At 37.7% G+C, this 16639-nt stretch overlaps 2 protein-coding genes across 2 annotated transcripts in view; both read right to left on the bottom strand.

Annotated features, from left to right (window-relative positions):
- The window catches only part of LOC118474759 (NAD(P)H-quinone oxidoreductase subunit 2 A, chloroplastic), a 19715-nt gene continuing 3076 nt past the window's right edge, over positions 1-16639 (bottom strand). Inside the window, exon 1 of the mRNA XM_035963762.1 lies at positions 1-16639. This exon is cut by the window's right edge and continues 3076 nt beyond it. The gene's annotated coding sequence lies outside the window, so the exon portion shown is untranslated.
- The window catches only part of LOC118474762 (30S ribosomal protein S7, chloroplastic), a 16298-nt gene continuing 5337 nt past the window's right edge, over positions 5679-16639 (bottom strand). The window contains exon 1 of the mRNA XM_035963763.1: positions 5679-16639. This exon is cut by the window's right edge and continues 5337 nt beyond it. The gene's annotated coding sequence lies outside the window, so the exon portion shown is untranslated.

Here is a 16639-nt window from a genome sequence, read left to right as displayed (position 1 = left end):
TTATTCTATAAGAATACTATAGATTCTATTAATACATAGATTGAAATATTCTACATATAAGGAAGGTAAAACAGATTGAATAAAGAAAAAAGAATCCGTGATTTGAATGATAAACAAAGAGGGATGAAGGATCTATTCTTCGTTTTTCCAAATAGCCCAAGCTACCCATTGCATATTGGCACTTATCGAGTATAGAATAGATCTGCTTCTCTTTCTTCTTACAAACAGAATTGGCTTGTTATTTTTAATGGAATGAAATAAATATTCACGCTTTCTGACATAGAATCCCCTAGAAGGGTTAGGTACATAGAATAAGTATGGATAGTCTTTTCCAATGCGATAAAATAAAGCGACATCGTGTCTATTTTTCTTTGCTAAAGGGGTATTTCCATGGGTTTGCCTTGGTATCGTGTTCATACTGTCGTATTGAATGATCCGGGTCGATTGCTTTCGGTGCATATAATGCACACAGCTCTAGTTTCTGGTTGGGCTGGTTCGATGGCTTTATACGAATTAGCGGTTTTTGATCCCTCTGATCCTGTTCTGGATCCAATGTGGAGACAAGGTATGTTCGTCATCCCCTTCATGACTCGTTTAGGAATAACGAATTCGTGGGGTGGTTGGAGTATTTCAGGAGGAACTGTAACGAATCCGGGTATTTGGAGTTATGAAGGTGTGGCAGGTGCGCATATTGTGTTTTCTGGCTTGTGTTTCTTGGCAGCTATCTGGCATTGGGTATATTGGGACCTAGAAATATTCTGTGATGAGCGGACGGGAAAACCTTCTTTGGATTTGCCCAAGATCTTTGGAATTCATTTATTTCTTGCAGGGGTGGCTTGTTTTGGCTTTGGTGCATTTCATGTAACGGGTTTATATGGCCCTGGGATATGGGTGTCCGATCCTTACGGACTCACTGGAAAAGTACAAGCTGTAAATCCTGCGTGGGGTGCAGAAGGTTTTGATCCTTTCGTTCCGGGAGGAATAGCTTCGCATCATATTGCTGCGGGTACTTTGGGCATATTAGCGGGCCTATTCCATCTAAGTGTCCGTCCGCCTCAACGTCTATACAAAGGGTTACGTATGGGCAATATTGAAACTGTACTTTCCAGTAGTATCGCTGCTGTTTTTTTTGCTGCTTTCGTAGTTGCCGGAACTATGTGGTATGGATCAGCAACTACCCCAATCGAATTATTTGGGCCTACTCGTTATCAGTGGGATCAGGGATACTTTCAGCAAGAAATATATCGAAGAGTTAGCGATGGGTTAGCCGAAAATCTTAGTTTATCAGAAGCTTGGTCTAAAATTCCCGAAAAATTAGCCTTTTATGATTATATTGGTAATAATCCGGCAAAGGGGGGATTATTCAGAGCAGGCTCAATGGACAATGGGGATGGCATAGCTGTTGGATGGTTAGGACATCCCGTCTTTAGAGATAAAGAAGGACGCGAGCTTTTTGTACGTCGTATGCCTACTTTTTTTGAAACATTTCCGGTCGTTTTGGTAGATGAAGAGGGAATTGTGAGAGCGGACGTTCCTTTTAGAAGAGCAGAATCCAAATATAGTGTTGAACAAGTAGGCGTAACGGTGGAGTTCTATGGTGGCGAACTTAATGGAGTAAGTTATTCTGATCCTGCTACTGTAAAAAAATATGCGCGGCGTGCTCAATTAGGGGAAATTTTTGAATTAGATCGAGCTACTTTGAAATCAGATGGTGTTTTTCGCAGCAGTCCAAGGGGTTGGTTCACTTTTGGTCATGCTACCTTTGCTTTGCTCTTCTTTTTCGGACACATTTGGCATGGCGCTCGAACCTTGTTCCGAGATGTTTTTGCTGGTATTGATCCAGACTTGGATGCTCAAGTGGAATTTGGAACATTCCAAAAAGTTGGAGATCCAACTACAAGGAGACAGGCAGCCTGATACCACATTGCTATGGTATCTTTCACCTCCATTTTTTGTTTGATTTGACATGAGGAACATCTCCTGTCCTTTCTTTGACTCTTTTTCTTTTTTTATATGGGAAATGATCCCAAATGATAAGTGAATAGGTGTGGAAGTTATAATTGTAAATAAACCAGGATCGAATCTATGGAAGCATTGGTTTATACGTTCCTTTTAGTTTCGACTTTAGGGATAATTTTTTTCGCTATCTTCTTCCGAGAACCACCTAAGGTTCCGACTAAGAAATGAAATAATTTAATTGAAGTAAGAAGTCCCCCGGAGGGGAGACTTCTTACTTCAATTAGTCCCCATGTTCTTCGAATGGATCTCTTAATTGTTGAGAGGGTTGCCCAAACGCGGTATATAAGGCATACCCAGTAAAGCTTACAAGTAAACCAGATATGGAGATGGCGACTAAAGTTGCTGTTTCCATTTTTATAGAATTTCAAGATTACAATGGATCTATGAAAAGATCGTGTATTTACAACTACAACGGAATAGTATACAAAGTCAACACCAATGATTAAATAGAATTTATGGCTACACAAACCGTTGAAGATAGTTCTAGACCTAAGCCAAAACGGACTGGCGCAGGTAGTTTATTGAAACCCTTGAATTCGGAATATGGGAAAGTTGCTCCGGGTTGGGGGACTACTCCTTTTATGGGGGTCGCAATGGCTTTATTCGCGATATTCCTATCTATAATTTTAGAAATTTATAATTCTTCTGTTTTACTGGACGGAATTTTAACGAATTAGGTTTCTACTAACTAAAACTATGACTTCATAGTTTTTCCATCCAAAAAAAGCCTTTCTACTTTAAGCTCCACATTTCTAGACATTCTGGTAGTTCGACCGTGGATTTTTTTGTTTTGGTATCTCTGGAATATGAGTGTGTGACTTGTTAGAATTGATCCTATTGATAATACATAGAAGGGGCCTGTTATCTCTATCAAGATGATTCTAATTCGTCAGATATTATTTATTCTAGTATCTGGAACACGAAATACATAGAGTGGATCAAAAAAAAAAGGAACTATGATTCATACTCACTATTTAGACCTCGCAACCAGACTTAAAAAAAAAATGAAGTAGTTCTTAATAAAAAAAGAAATTTTCTTCCTTCCAATTTTGTTTGCCCAAAAGAGAACTCTTTTCTCTTTCAATAAATGATCATCAAGCGGTTCTTATTCGAAGAACCCTTGCCTTTTGTTTATCTTGAGACTGAATCATCGTGGCTCTAGTATGAATCTAAGGTTTTAATTGAACTGATTCATAGGATCGCAACAAGATAATTTCTATCAGAAAACCACTAGAAATTTTGATTTTATTTTTTGACTAGTCAAAAAATAAAATCAATAAAAAATAGGGAAGAGAAAAGTCAAGAGGCCTCTAATGATCAACATAAGGGAAAGAAAGACAGATGAGCCAACTTGAGATTTTTTGGCATTATTATCACAAAGAAGAAATTCTGGATTTTTCTTATTTCATATCTTCAAGGCAAATCGATCCAATACCGTGGCTGATGGAGTTTTGAACCCTTTTTTTCTAATATCCGTTGAAAATTTGTGTATTTCTGCTTGAGCCGTACGAGATGAAATTTTCATATACGGTTCTCGGAGGGGGAGTCGGGCTAGTTACCTATCTCAATAAAGTATATGATTGGTTTGAAGAACGTCTTGAGATTCAGGCAATTGCAGATGATATAACTAGTAAATATGTTCCTCCTCATGTCAACATATTTTATTGTTTAGGGGGAATTACACTTACTTGTTTTCTAGTACAAGTCGCTACCGGTTTTGCTATGACTTTTTACTACCGACCGACCGTTACAGAGGCTTTTTCCTCCGTTCAATATATAATGACGGAGGCCAACTTTGGTTGGTTAATCCGATCGGTTCATCGATGGTCAGCAAGTATGATGGTTCTAATGATGATCCTGCACGTATTTCGTGTGTATCTCACAGGTGGATTTAAAAAACCCCGTGAATTAACTTGGGTCACAGGCGTGGTTTTGGCTGTATTGACTGCATCATTTGGTGTAACTGGTTATTCTTTGCCTTGGGATCAAATTGGTTATTGGGCAGTCAAAATTGTTACAGGTGTACCCGAAGCTATTCCGGTAATAGGGTCCCCTTTAGTGGAATTATTACGTGGAAGTGCTAGTGTGGGCCAATCCACTTTGACTCGTTTTTATAGTTTACATACCTTTGTACTACCTCTGCTTACTGCCGTATTTATGTTAATGCACTTTCCAATGATACGTAAGCAAGGTATTTCGGGTCCGTTATAGGGAAGGCATAGCATAGAGAATTCTAATTCTCATATATCATATCGGGTAGGTTGTGGTATTTCATTGCTACAAACATGGGTTATTGTAAAATAAGACATGTCATTTGGATACTTCTCTTCAACTTCGAAGTATTTTTATACAAATAGTTGAAGTGAATTTTACGAAAGAAAATAAGGCGGATTATGGGAGTGTGTGACTTGAATTATTAATTTGGCCATGCAGATAGAGAATTGGATCTGCCACATTAGAATTCACGACCAAAGGTGTCTCCGCATCCAATCAACACGTAAGTCCCCTATCTAGGAAGGATAGGCTGGTTCACTCGAGGAGAATATTTTCTATGATCATACCCCACCAACCATGTCATCCATGAACAGGCTCCGTAAGATCCTATAGAGTATAAATGGAATAAGTCATGTGATATGATCCAATTCAATTTTTATTACACTTACTTTTTATTATAGTATGGAAATGCATTCATTTTCTTTGCATCGATTTTGATCCGCAATACTATCGGAGTAAAAGAAGGGATCTAAGGAAGAACGCAGGCTAAACTTTTTGATTTTTTATTAGTAACAAGTAAATACTTTGTTTGGACATAAGAAACTTGCGATATCGAGGGGATAAACAACAACTAATCAAGAGACAATCCACAAAGCAATTGATCATGATCAAATTTGTAAGCCCACTTGGATATTGAGCATTTAAGCATAAGAATAGGATTCTTTTCAATGAGTAGTTATAGGCGCAACTTCGGAAAAGATAATTTGATAAAGTTTTTCTTACCTTGAGTCATTGAGTCATTATATACCCCTATTCTATTGTGGATCCTCCACGGTCTTATTTCTTTCATTCTTGCTCGAGCCGGATGATGAAAAATTCTCATGTCCGGTTCCTTTGGGGGATGGATCCTAAAGAATTCACCTATCCCAATAACAAAGAAACCTGACTTAAATGATCCTGTATTAAGAGCAAAATTAGCTAAAGGGATGGGACATAATTATTATGGGGAACCCGCGTGGCCCAACGATCTTTTATACATTTTTCCAGTAGTAATTCTAGGTACTATTGCGTGTAATGTAGGTTTAGCGGTTCTAGAGCCGTCAATGATTGGTGAACCGGCGGATCCGTTTGCAACTCCTTTGGAAATATTACCCGAGTGGTACTTCTTTCCCGTATTTCAAATACTCCGTACAGTACCCAATAAGTTATTGGGCGTTCTCTTAATGGTTTCTGTGCCAACGGGCTTATTGACAGTACCCTTTCTAGAGAATGTCAATAAATTCCAAAATCCATTTCGTCGCCCAGTAGCTACGACCGTTTTTTTAATCGGTACTGCAGTAGCTCTTTGGTTAGGTATTGGAGCAACATTACCCATTGATAAATCCTTAACTTTAGGTCTTTTTTAGTTTAGGGATTTTTCGAGTTGATTCATTCCACCGCGAAGTCCCCTGCATGGGTATCTAGGAAATAGTTACTTCCAAGTGAATCTTCCCTAGATACCTAAAATCTATTTTATTATGATCCATTTCGCGAAAATATAGATTATGCCAAAGATGCCAAATTGCTTTCTTTTTTCTTTTTATTCTAACTCAAAAAAGAAGAAGAGGAAAAAATTGCAATGATTTAAAGCGAGAACTTGTTCTTAGGTAAATCAATTGGGAGATGCTTCTCTAGAGTGTCCCATATCAGTTTTCCATCTTCCATACGAAAACTATTAATTTGCATAAGATCTTCTTCAGTCTTACTCAAAAGGTCCAATAGTGTATGTATATTGGCCCTTTTGAGACAATTATACGTTCTAGAAGGCAATTCTAATTGATCAATAAAAATACAATTCAATGGAATTCCTTTTTTGTTTTTCTTTAGATTAGTGAATCTTTTTTGAAAGGTTAAAAGGGGTGGAGTTAACCTGTTTTTATTTTCTTCGAAACTAGTGCCCTCTTCCTCTGTGTGTAGAAAAGGAAGAAATAAATCAATCAAATTACGAGAAGCTTCATAAAGCGCTTCTTTAGGAGTTAAACTTCCATTCGTCCATATTTCTAAAAAAAGTATCTCGTGTTTTTCATTTCCATTCCCACAAGAAAAAATACTATAATTCACATTTCGAACAGGCATGAATACAGCATCTATAGGATAACTTCCATCTTGAGAGTTCTTTCTGAGTTCCGTATGATATGCGCGATCTCTCTTGATCTGTAACTCAATACAGAAATCAACGGGTTCTCTCAAGTTAGCTATAGGTTGTGTCGTATCAACGATTTCTACGGAAGGCGGTAAGATTATATCTTGAGCGGTTATGTATCTAGGACCTTTGACGCAAATTGATGCGTCTCTAACTCCATAGAGATTACTTCTCAATACAATTTCTTTCAAATTTAGTAAAATTTCTTGTATGGATTCTTCAATACCTACTATTGTGGAATATTCATGTGGCACGTTCCCAAATTTGGCGCGTGTGATACATGTTCCTTCTATTTCTCCAAGTAAAGCTCTTCGCAAGGCAATACCGACAGTATCCGCTTGACCTTTTCTAAGCGGAGACAGAATGAAACGACCATAATAAAGACGTTTACTATCTACTCTTGATTCAACACACTTCCACTCTAGTGTTTGAGTGGATCCTGTTATCTCTTCTCGAACCATAACAGACTAGTATTATTTGATCATTGAATCGTTTATTTCTCTTGAAAGCGGTTTCATTTTTTTTTACAGACGTCTTTTTTTAGGAGGTCGACATCCATTATGCGGCATAGGTGTTACATCGCGTATACAACTTAACCGTACACCACTTTTAGCAATGGCTCGTAATGCGGCATCTCTTCCGCTACCAGCACCTTTTACCATAACTTCTGCTCGTTGCAAACCCACTGTACGAATAGCATCTACTGCTGTTCTTTGACCAGCATAGGGTGATGCTTTTCTTGAGCTTTTGAATCCACAAGTACCTGCGGAGGACCAGAAAACGACCCGACCTTGTGGGTCTGTAACGGTTATAATGGTATTGTTGAAACTAGCTTGAACATGAATAATCCCTTTTGTTATTCTACGTGCACTCTTCCGTAAACTAAAACGGGCATTCCTACGCAAACCAATACGCACTTTCTTACGTGAACCTATTTTTGGTATAGCTTTTGTCATATTTTATTATCTCATAAATATGAGTTAGAAATAACAAAAAGAAAAAAGATACAAAGATATCCGTTTCAGGTTAAAATATATCCTTTACTTTCATTTTTTTTATTTGCAATTTGGGCATTTCCGTGGGTACTTTTTACTTTAATTAGAAAGAAAAGCTATTAGAAAGAAAAGCTTCTTTTTCGAAAGATTACCCCTGTCTTTGTTTATGCTTCGGATTGGAACAAATGACTCTAATTCGCCCACGCCTGCGAATCAGTCGACATTTTGTACAAATTTTACGAACGGAAGCTCTTATTTTCATATATGGGTATTCCTTTCTTAAACTATGAATCTATTCTTTTGGAAAAAATAAGTCTCTTCACTTAAATTTTGAAACTTGGAAGTTATTACCCCAGAAAAACCTAATCCTTTGAATCTTTGGTATCCTTCAAATCTTCAGTATCCTTCGAGTCTTCGGTACGCTTCGAATCCTTATGGGGAAGTCTATAAATTATACGACCTTTGCTGGAATCATAACGACTTATTTCAATTTTGACCCTATCCCCCATCAGTATTCGTATAGAACTAGACCGGATCTTTCCTGAAATATAGCCCAGGATGATCGTGTCATTCTCTAGGCGAACGCGGAACATTCCGTTGGGTAGGGCTTCCGTAACTAAACCTTCGAAAGTGACTTTTGCTTCTCTCGGGTTTTTTTTTTCTCTACTATTTTTTTTTTCTGTCATATATTTTTCTCCTATTTTTCTATTTTTATTTTCAAAATAGGAAGTTCGAGATAGAATTTGGGTACTATAGGTGGGGCCATTACCATATATAACATAAAACTTCTCCCCCAATTCTGTTTAGTCGAGCTTCTCGATCTGTCATTATACCTCGAGAAGTAGAAAGAATAGCAATTCCCATTCCGCCCAAAACCTTAGGAATTCCTTGATAGTTGGCATAAATTCGTAAGCCAGGTCGGCTGATACGCTTTAAAAAGGTTCTAGTTCTATATATTCCCTTTCTAGTCTTTCTCCTTTGATGTCGCAAAGTTGAAACCAAGAAATATCTGTTACTTTCCTGATGTTTCCGAACACTTTCAATAAAACCCTCTCGTAGAAGTATTTTAACAATGTTTTCGGTAATATTTGTGGATACTACTCGAACAGTTCCTTTTTTATTCATGTCTGCGTTTCTTATAGAGGTTAGTAAATCAGCAATAGTGTCCTTGCCCATAAGACTCTAATTCTAGGTTCCTCCTAATTTTTCTATAATCAACATGTTTTCCCTTTTCTTTAAATTTAGGATTTTTAAGCATATACGTGAGACAAAATCTACTAATTTTTTCTTTGATCTATATCTCGTCTACTAGTATTTATAATACTTCAGGAGCTAATGAAACTATTTTAGTCAAATTCAATTCTCTTAATTCTTCGGCAACCGCGCCAAAAACTCGAGTTCCTTTTGGATTTCCTTTTTGATCAATGATAACTGCTGCATTGTCATCATAGCGTATTATTATACCGTCGTCGCCTTTGAATTCTTTACGTGTACGTACAATTACAGCTCGAATTACTTCGGATCTTTCTAGAGGCATTTGGGGCACTGCGTCTTTGATTACAGCAATAATAACATCACCAATACGAGCATATCGCTGATTACCAGCGGCTCCTATGACTCGAATACACATCAATTTTCGAGCTCCACTGTTATCTGCTACATTTAAAAGGGTCTGAGGTTGAATCATATTATTTGGATTTCCATTTGTTATTTCAATGCAAAAGGATGAAAGAAATATTGTCTTTCCAGAAAGAAAAACCAGGGGTTTTTTATCTTCAATATTCCTTTTTGGGGTTCTATATCTCTAATCGAAGAAATTGACTTCGTATGGGCATTTTACTGGCAGCTATAGAGATAGCTGCTCTAGCTACAGTTTCGGATACTCCGCTCATTTCATAAAGTATTCGACCTGGTTTAACAACGGCTACCCAATATTCGGGGGATCCCTTTCCCGAGCCCATACGTGTTTCTGTGGGTCTTATTGTAACCGGTTTGTCGGGAAATATACGCACCCATATTTTTCCACCACGACGTGCATATCGTGTCATTGCTCTTCGTCCTGCTTCTATCTGTCTCGCGGTGATCCAAGCGGGTTCAAGTACTTGAAGAGCATATCTACCAAAACAAATATGATTGCCTCGGCAGGATTTTCCCTTCATTCTTCCTCTATGTTGTTTACGAAATCTAGTTCTTTTGGGGTTATAGTCGATGGTTCTTTCTTAGTTCCATCTCTACTACAAAACTGGACATGAGAGTTTCTTCTCATCCAGCTCCTCGCGAATGAAATGAGAAAGCGTGCGAATGTCATTTCTCTAATTCCATAATATTCAAAAATATTATAGATAGATACACATCAATATATAATAGAAAAAGTTAGGTTTTTTTGATTTTGACTTTCTTAAACTTAAAAAAGAAAAATAAATATATAGTCAAGAAAGAAGATCTAGAATATATCCAAATTCAATATTTATATAAAATGTAATCCTTCCTTTTTTGGAATCTCCTTTTTTTTTATTCTTATTGAATCGTGGTAAAGTATTCTAATCCAATAAGGATTTCGCGGGCGAATATTTACTCTTTCCTGTCTTATTTGTTAATTTAGAACCTTATCAAATAAAGCAATTTTTTTGGTTTGTTCCGCCATCCCACCCAATGAAGTGTTAGGATTCTTTTCAATAAAATCCTATGTAGTCATAGGTTTTGTCGTTCCCACAGCTTCTCCTTTAATGGTTAGGTTTGAATCCTGCAATGGAGCTTCCAATTTTTTTTTCCGAGTCAATTTTCTCAGTTTTATTAACCCGGCTGCTCTTTATTTATTGCTTTATATTTTTATTTGTTGTTTCAAAAGTCAAGTTACGATTTCGAATTCTCTCTTTTTTTTGAGAATTTTATTATATTGATGCTTTATCACATTGCCTTTTTTTTATGATGTAATTCATAGACCATACATATGGGAATCCTATATCTTTCTTATTCTTCTTCCTTCTATCTATCATCCCTCCTTTTATCCACATCCCTTTAGTTTTGCTTCACAGCCTAGAATCAGGTTTCTTTTGTAGAGAAAAAAATGCAGTTGCTACAACTATATGATAGATCTACTCATTTTTGATAGATGTATTTATTCACATAGTGACTGTTTCTTAGTTAGGATCTCGACAATACGAAGCAATAGGTTGGTTATTAGTTAATTTTCTATCATTACTAAGTTTTTTTCCATTTTTGACCCTAAAGAAAAAACTAACGAGTCACACACTAAGCATAGCAATTATATTAAAAGATTTCTTAATTTTCATTAAATCTTATAGAAAGAGGGATACTTTCTTCTTTTTTTTAGGGATTTTTGGAAAAACAAGGTTCTTGTCTTTTTTATTCTATCACTGGGCGGAATGGGAAGACATGGTTAGTTATTCTTCTTCTACGAATATCCAAATTTTGACACCTAATACTCCATAGATAGTTCGAATTGGATAGCAGCAATAATCAATTTTAGCGCGAATTGTTTGGAGGGGTAGTCTACCCTTTTTGATGCATTCGGCACGTGCAATTTCTTTTCCTGCTAGACGACCCGCAATTTGGATTTTTATTCCCTTTATATCCGCTTTTTTAGTTAATTCAATAGCTTTTTTCATTGCTTTTCGGAATGAAACTCTATTTTTTAATTGGAAAGCTATATATTCCGCAAGAATATTAGGTTGTCTATAAGGTTCTTTAACCTTTTCGATAGCAATATTAAGTCTCTGGTTTACAGAATTAACTTCCTTTTGGAGATCTTTCTCTAATTCTTCGATTGCTCCCTTTTTCTTTAATAAGTTGGGGAATCCAATATGGATTATGACGTGGATTGTATCGATTTCTTTTTGAATTTCTATATGTGTAATTACTTCAGAACTTGAGTCTGATTCCATTTTTCTATTCGAGCCTTTTTTCCTATTCTTTTGTATATAGTTCTTGATACAATTCCGTATTTTTTTATCTTCCTGTAGACCTTCAGAATAATTTTTTGGTTGTGCGAACCAAAAGGAATGGTGATTTTGGGTTGTACCAAGTCTGAAACCGAGTGGATTTATTTTTTGTCCCATATTTTTCTATTATATTTCTTTTTTTTTTACTGGGAATCGAAATCTTAGATTGATCTAAAGATTATTTTGATTTCTTTACTATATTTAGTACAATTGTTATATTACACATCGTTTTTTTTATAGAATAACTACGTCCTCGAGCTCGAGGTCTGAATTTTTTCATAATAGTACTCCTACTGACTTCGGCTTTAGTGATGAATAAATTCGTTTTGTCGAAATCCCTATAATGAGTAGCATTTGCTGCTGCCGAATAAACCAACTTTAAGATGGGATACGATGCTCGATAAGGCATGAGATTCAGTATCATAACGGTTTCCTCGTAGTAACGCCAGCGAATCTCATCTAGAACTCTTTGTGCTTTGAAAACAGACATATGTATGCGTTTTTGTGCTTTGAAAACCCGTTCGAATTTAAGTAGACGATCGGTTGGAACTTTTCTTGCGAGTTTTCTCAGCCCCTTCTTCTTCTTTATCCTAGGGGTATACTTTACCAATTTGAAACTTGTCATAAATAAGGTTATTACCCGCCTACCTTTACTTTATTTGATTATTTGAATCCTATAAATTTTGTTTATTCTGAATCTTTCTATTCTGAATTCAATTAACGACGAGATTTAGTATCCTTTCTTGTACTTTCATAACTCGTGAAATGCCGAGTAGGCACGAATTCCCCCAATTTGCGACCTACCATAGGATTTGTTATGTAAATAGGTATATGTTCTTTTCCATTATGAATCGCGATTGTATGGCCAACCATTGCGGGTAGAATGCTAGATGCCCGGGACCACGTTACTATTATTTCTTTCTCCTCCTTCATATTGACCTTTTCGATTTTTGCCAATAAATGACGAGCTACAAAAGGATTCGTTTTTTTTCGTGTCACAGCTGATTACTCCTTTTTTTCATTTTAAAGAGTGGCATCCTATGTCCACTATCTCGATCGAGGTATGGAGGTCAGAATAAATAGAATAATAATGAATGGAAAAAAGAGAAAATCCTTTAGCTGGATAAGGGGCGGATGTAGCCAAGTGGATCAAGGCAGTGGATTGTGAATCCACCATGCGCGGGTTCAATTCCCGTCGTTCGCCCATCGCATTATTGCAAATTCCAAAAATGCAATTTTCCATATTCCTAGTTACGTATTTACTTACGGCGACGAAGAATAAAACTATCACTATATTTTTTCCTTTTCCTAGTTCTTCTTCCAAGCGCAGGATAACCCCAAGGGGTTGTGGGTTTTTTTCTACCAATGGGGGCTTTCCCTTCACCACCCCCATGGGGGTGGTCCACAGGGTTCATAACTACCCCTCTTACTACGGGGCGTTTACCTAGCCAACACTTAGATCCGGCTCTACCCAAACTTTTTTGGTTCACCCCAACATTACCCACTTGTCCGACTGTTGCTAAGCAGTTTTGGGATACCAAACGGACCTCCCCAGATGGTAATCTTAAAGTGGCCAATTTACCCTCTTTTGCAATCAGTTTCGCTACAGCACCTGCTGCTCTAGCTAATTGCCCACCCCTTCCACGTGTGATTTCTATGTTATGTATGGCCGTGCCTAAGGGCATATCGGTTGAAGTAGATTCTTCTTTTTTCTCAAAAAACCCCTTCCCAAACTGTACAAGCTTCTTCCAAAGCATACGGCTTTCTAGATGTATATGACGATCTCTAGACAGATGGATCTTATATGAATCGTATGATGAAGTACCACATGAGTGGATATATAGAAAAGGAATCCAAATCCGCCGAATCGCTCATGTTATGATCTTCTACATCCTAGGTCTCCGCGTTCCGTCATCTGGCTTATGTTCTTCATGTAGCATTCAGATCGAATGACTCTATGAAATTACGTCGATACTTCCACATATTATGGGTAACGTAGGAGACATCCCTATTTTCACCCGGGGGTCTTAATTACCACTGCTTAACTTTCAATTCGCCTCTGACCATCAAATTAAATGTGAATAACCCGTCCTCCTCTCTTTGAAACAAGGGGCGCTTCCGGTTCTGTGCGTGCTTCAAACAATTTTGTCTTCTCCATATTACCATATCTCTAGAGTCAATAATTTTCTATGAGGAACTACTGAACTCAATCACTTGCTGCCGTTACTCAACAGTTTTCTGTTGAGGTCTATCCCGTAGAGGTAGTCAAATTGGATCAGTGATCGATTTCTAGGTTTCGTCGTAAACCTAATTGGTTACTTCCAATTACGTAAATCAATAGTTCAAACCGCACTCAAAGGTAGGGCATTTCCCATTGATATAGGAACTTTTGTACCAGAAACAATAGTATCTCCAATTATAGCCCCTCTGGGATGTAAAATATATCTCTTCTCACCATCCCCATAGTGTATGAGACAAATGTATGCATTTCGATTAGGGTCGTATTCTATGGTTATGATTCTACCAGATATGTCTTTTTGATTCCGTCGAAAATCGATTTTACGGTATAGGCGCTTATGACCTCCCCCTCTATGCCTTGCGGTAATGATTCCTCTGGCATTACGACCTTTACCACAACGGTGCCGTCCATGGATCAATTTATTTCGTGGATTGGATTTCACTTGCCTGTCTACGGTTCCCTTGCGTGTGCTCGGGATAGGTGTTTTGTATAAATGTTTCGCCGTATTATTAAGTATTCTCCTTTAGTTCGTTTCTCTATCTAGAAGTGGAATAGAATAACCCGGTTGAAGGGTAATGATCATACGTCTGTAATGCATTGTATGTCCCAGAATAGGTCCCATTCTTCTACCCTTTCCGGGTAGTCGATGGCTATTCACAGCTACTACCTTAACACCAAAGAAGAGTTCGACCCAATGCTTTATTTCTGTCTTAGTGAATCCCGATTCGACATTAAAAGTATATTGATTCTTTCCCAATAAACGAAGACTCTTTTCTGTAAATACTGCGTATTTGATTCCATCCATAAATCGACTTTCCCCCCTATGCTCTGAGTTCCAGTATCGATAAGAATTCGAGTTCTTATTGTTCTTATGTTATGGTATGAATATACCATACCAATTCGTTATGTATGGATGATGGATGAGATTCCATGGATAGAGAGCCAATTCCAATAGACCGTTCCCGTTCGCGTGCATCCAGCAGGAATTGAACCCGCAAATTTACCAATTATGAGTTGGGCGCTTTAACCATTCAGCCATGGATGCTTAACAGGGATCATCGTACATCGTAAATAACCAATTTTCATATAGAAAGACATATCATAGAAAAATGAAATCGAAAATATTCGGAGATGGCAAATATTCGGAGATGACTATGAAAACACCTCTCCGGATCCTCGAATTGAAAGAGAGACTGAGAGGGATCAAGAATCCTAATTCTCGCTATTTGGAATGGATCCAATTCTATTGAGTCTGACCCATAGTGATCATTTCTCTTTAGCAAAGAATGACCTTGGTTATCAAAGGATTGAACAACCGAGATCCATTTACTTATGATACCTAGTTGACATTGCTAACAAGGATCTAATGAATTATGAGTTTAATAGATTCTCTTTAGCAGAAAGACGTATATTCCTTGCTCATTATCAGACAATCACTTATTCCCAAACCTCGTGTGGGGCTAATCGTTTTCATTTACCATCTCATGGAAAACCCTTTTCGTTCCGCTTAGCCCTATCGGGTATTTTAGTGATAGGTTCTATAGGAACTGGACAATCCTATTTGGTCAAATACCTAACGAAAAATTCCTATTTTCCTTTCATTAAGGTACGAGGGCTTCTTATTCCACAAGAACGAAAGCACCTTTTCATTCTTTCATATACTAGGGGTTTTTACTTGGAAAAGACAATGTTCCATACTAAAGGATTCGGGTCCATAACCACGAGTTCCAGTGCACTAGATCTTGTAGCACTTAGCAACGAGGCCCTATCCATTAGTATTCCACATAAGAAATCCATTATAGAAACTAATACAATTAGATTAGCTCTTCATAGACAAACTTGGGGTTTGCGAGCCAAGATAAGACCGGCTCGGGATCATGGGACCCTTTTCTATCAGATAGGAGGGGATCTTGTACAAAATAGACTTCTAAGTAATAACCCCATAGATCCTATATCTATCTATATAAAGAGGCAATCGTGTCAGGAAGCGGCTTTTTCTTTGGCCAAACGGTACTTCGAACTTGGAACGAGCATGAAGAGATTAACGAGACTTCTTTCTCTTTTGAGTTTTTCTGGCGGACCGGTCGCGCAAGATCTTTGGTCTTCCCCCGGAACCGATGAAAAAGTGGGTCGCTTCTTATGGACTCGCTCAGAATGATTCTTCTCTATCTATAGTTCATGGCCTATTAGAAGTAGAAGGTGCTCTGGTGCAATCCTTACCGACAGAAAAAGATTGCAGTCGGGTTGATAATAATCGAGTGCCATTACTTCGTCGGTCCGAACCAAGGAATCCGTTAGAAATGTTTTGAAATGGATATTGTTCTCTCTTTGATTAGGGATGCTATATGAAAAGAAGTGGAGTTTGAAAAAGGGAACGGAATGGTCAAACCGGAACTGCTAGAGGAACGAATTTTCAATAGCATAACTTGGGCTCCTAGAATATGGGGCCCTTGGGACAATCTATTTGATTGCAGGGACAGGTACGCTGAATATGACTGGGGATTTTCCTATGGGTATTGGAGCGGGTCCAAGCAGATTAAAGAGGATGAGTTGTCAGAGACTGCTATTTATTCGAATTATTTCTGGTATATTTATCATAAAAAGGGGGAGGTGCAAGAGACTGATTCGGACTTCTTGCAGAGTGGAACAATGCAGTACCAGACACGAGATATATCTTTCAAAGAAGAAGGCTTTTTTCGAATAAGCCAATTGATTTGGGACCTTCGGATCCATTCTTTTTCCTATTCAAAGATCAGGCCTTTGTCTCTGTGTTTTCACGTCGAGAATTCTTTGCAGATGAAGATGAAGAGATGGCAAAGCGGCTTAGTACCAGTACCTGGAGAAAAAAGCCTCCTAAACATATGGCTAGCAACTGGTTCACCAGGAGTACGCAAGAAAGGCAAAAGCACTACGAATTATTGATTTAGGAATGGGAATGGGCTAGAACCCTGGGCTCTTCCTTATATAATTAATGGTCTTTTCATTCTAATACTCTATCCGAGAGTTCTCAGTATTTAGCAAAGCTGTT

The sequence above is a fragment of the Zea mays genome, unplaced genomic scaffold (genome assembly GCF_902167145.1).
Source record: "Zea mays cultivar B73 unplaced genomic scaffold, Zm-B73-REFERENCE-NAM-5.0 scaffold_33, whole genome shotgun sequence".
Classification (NCBI taxonomy): domain Eukaryota; kingdom Viridiplantae; phylum Streptophyta; class Magnoliopsida; order Poales; family Poaceae; genus Zea; species Zea mays.
Note: the sequence above shows the minus strand (reverse complement) of the source record. Positions and strands in the feature narration are given on the sequence as shown.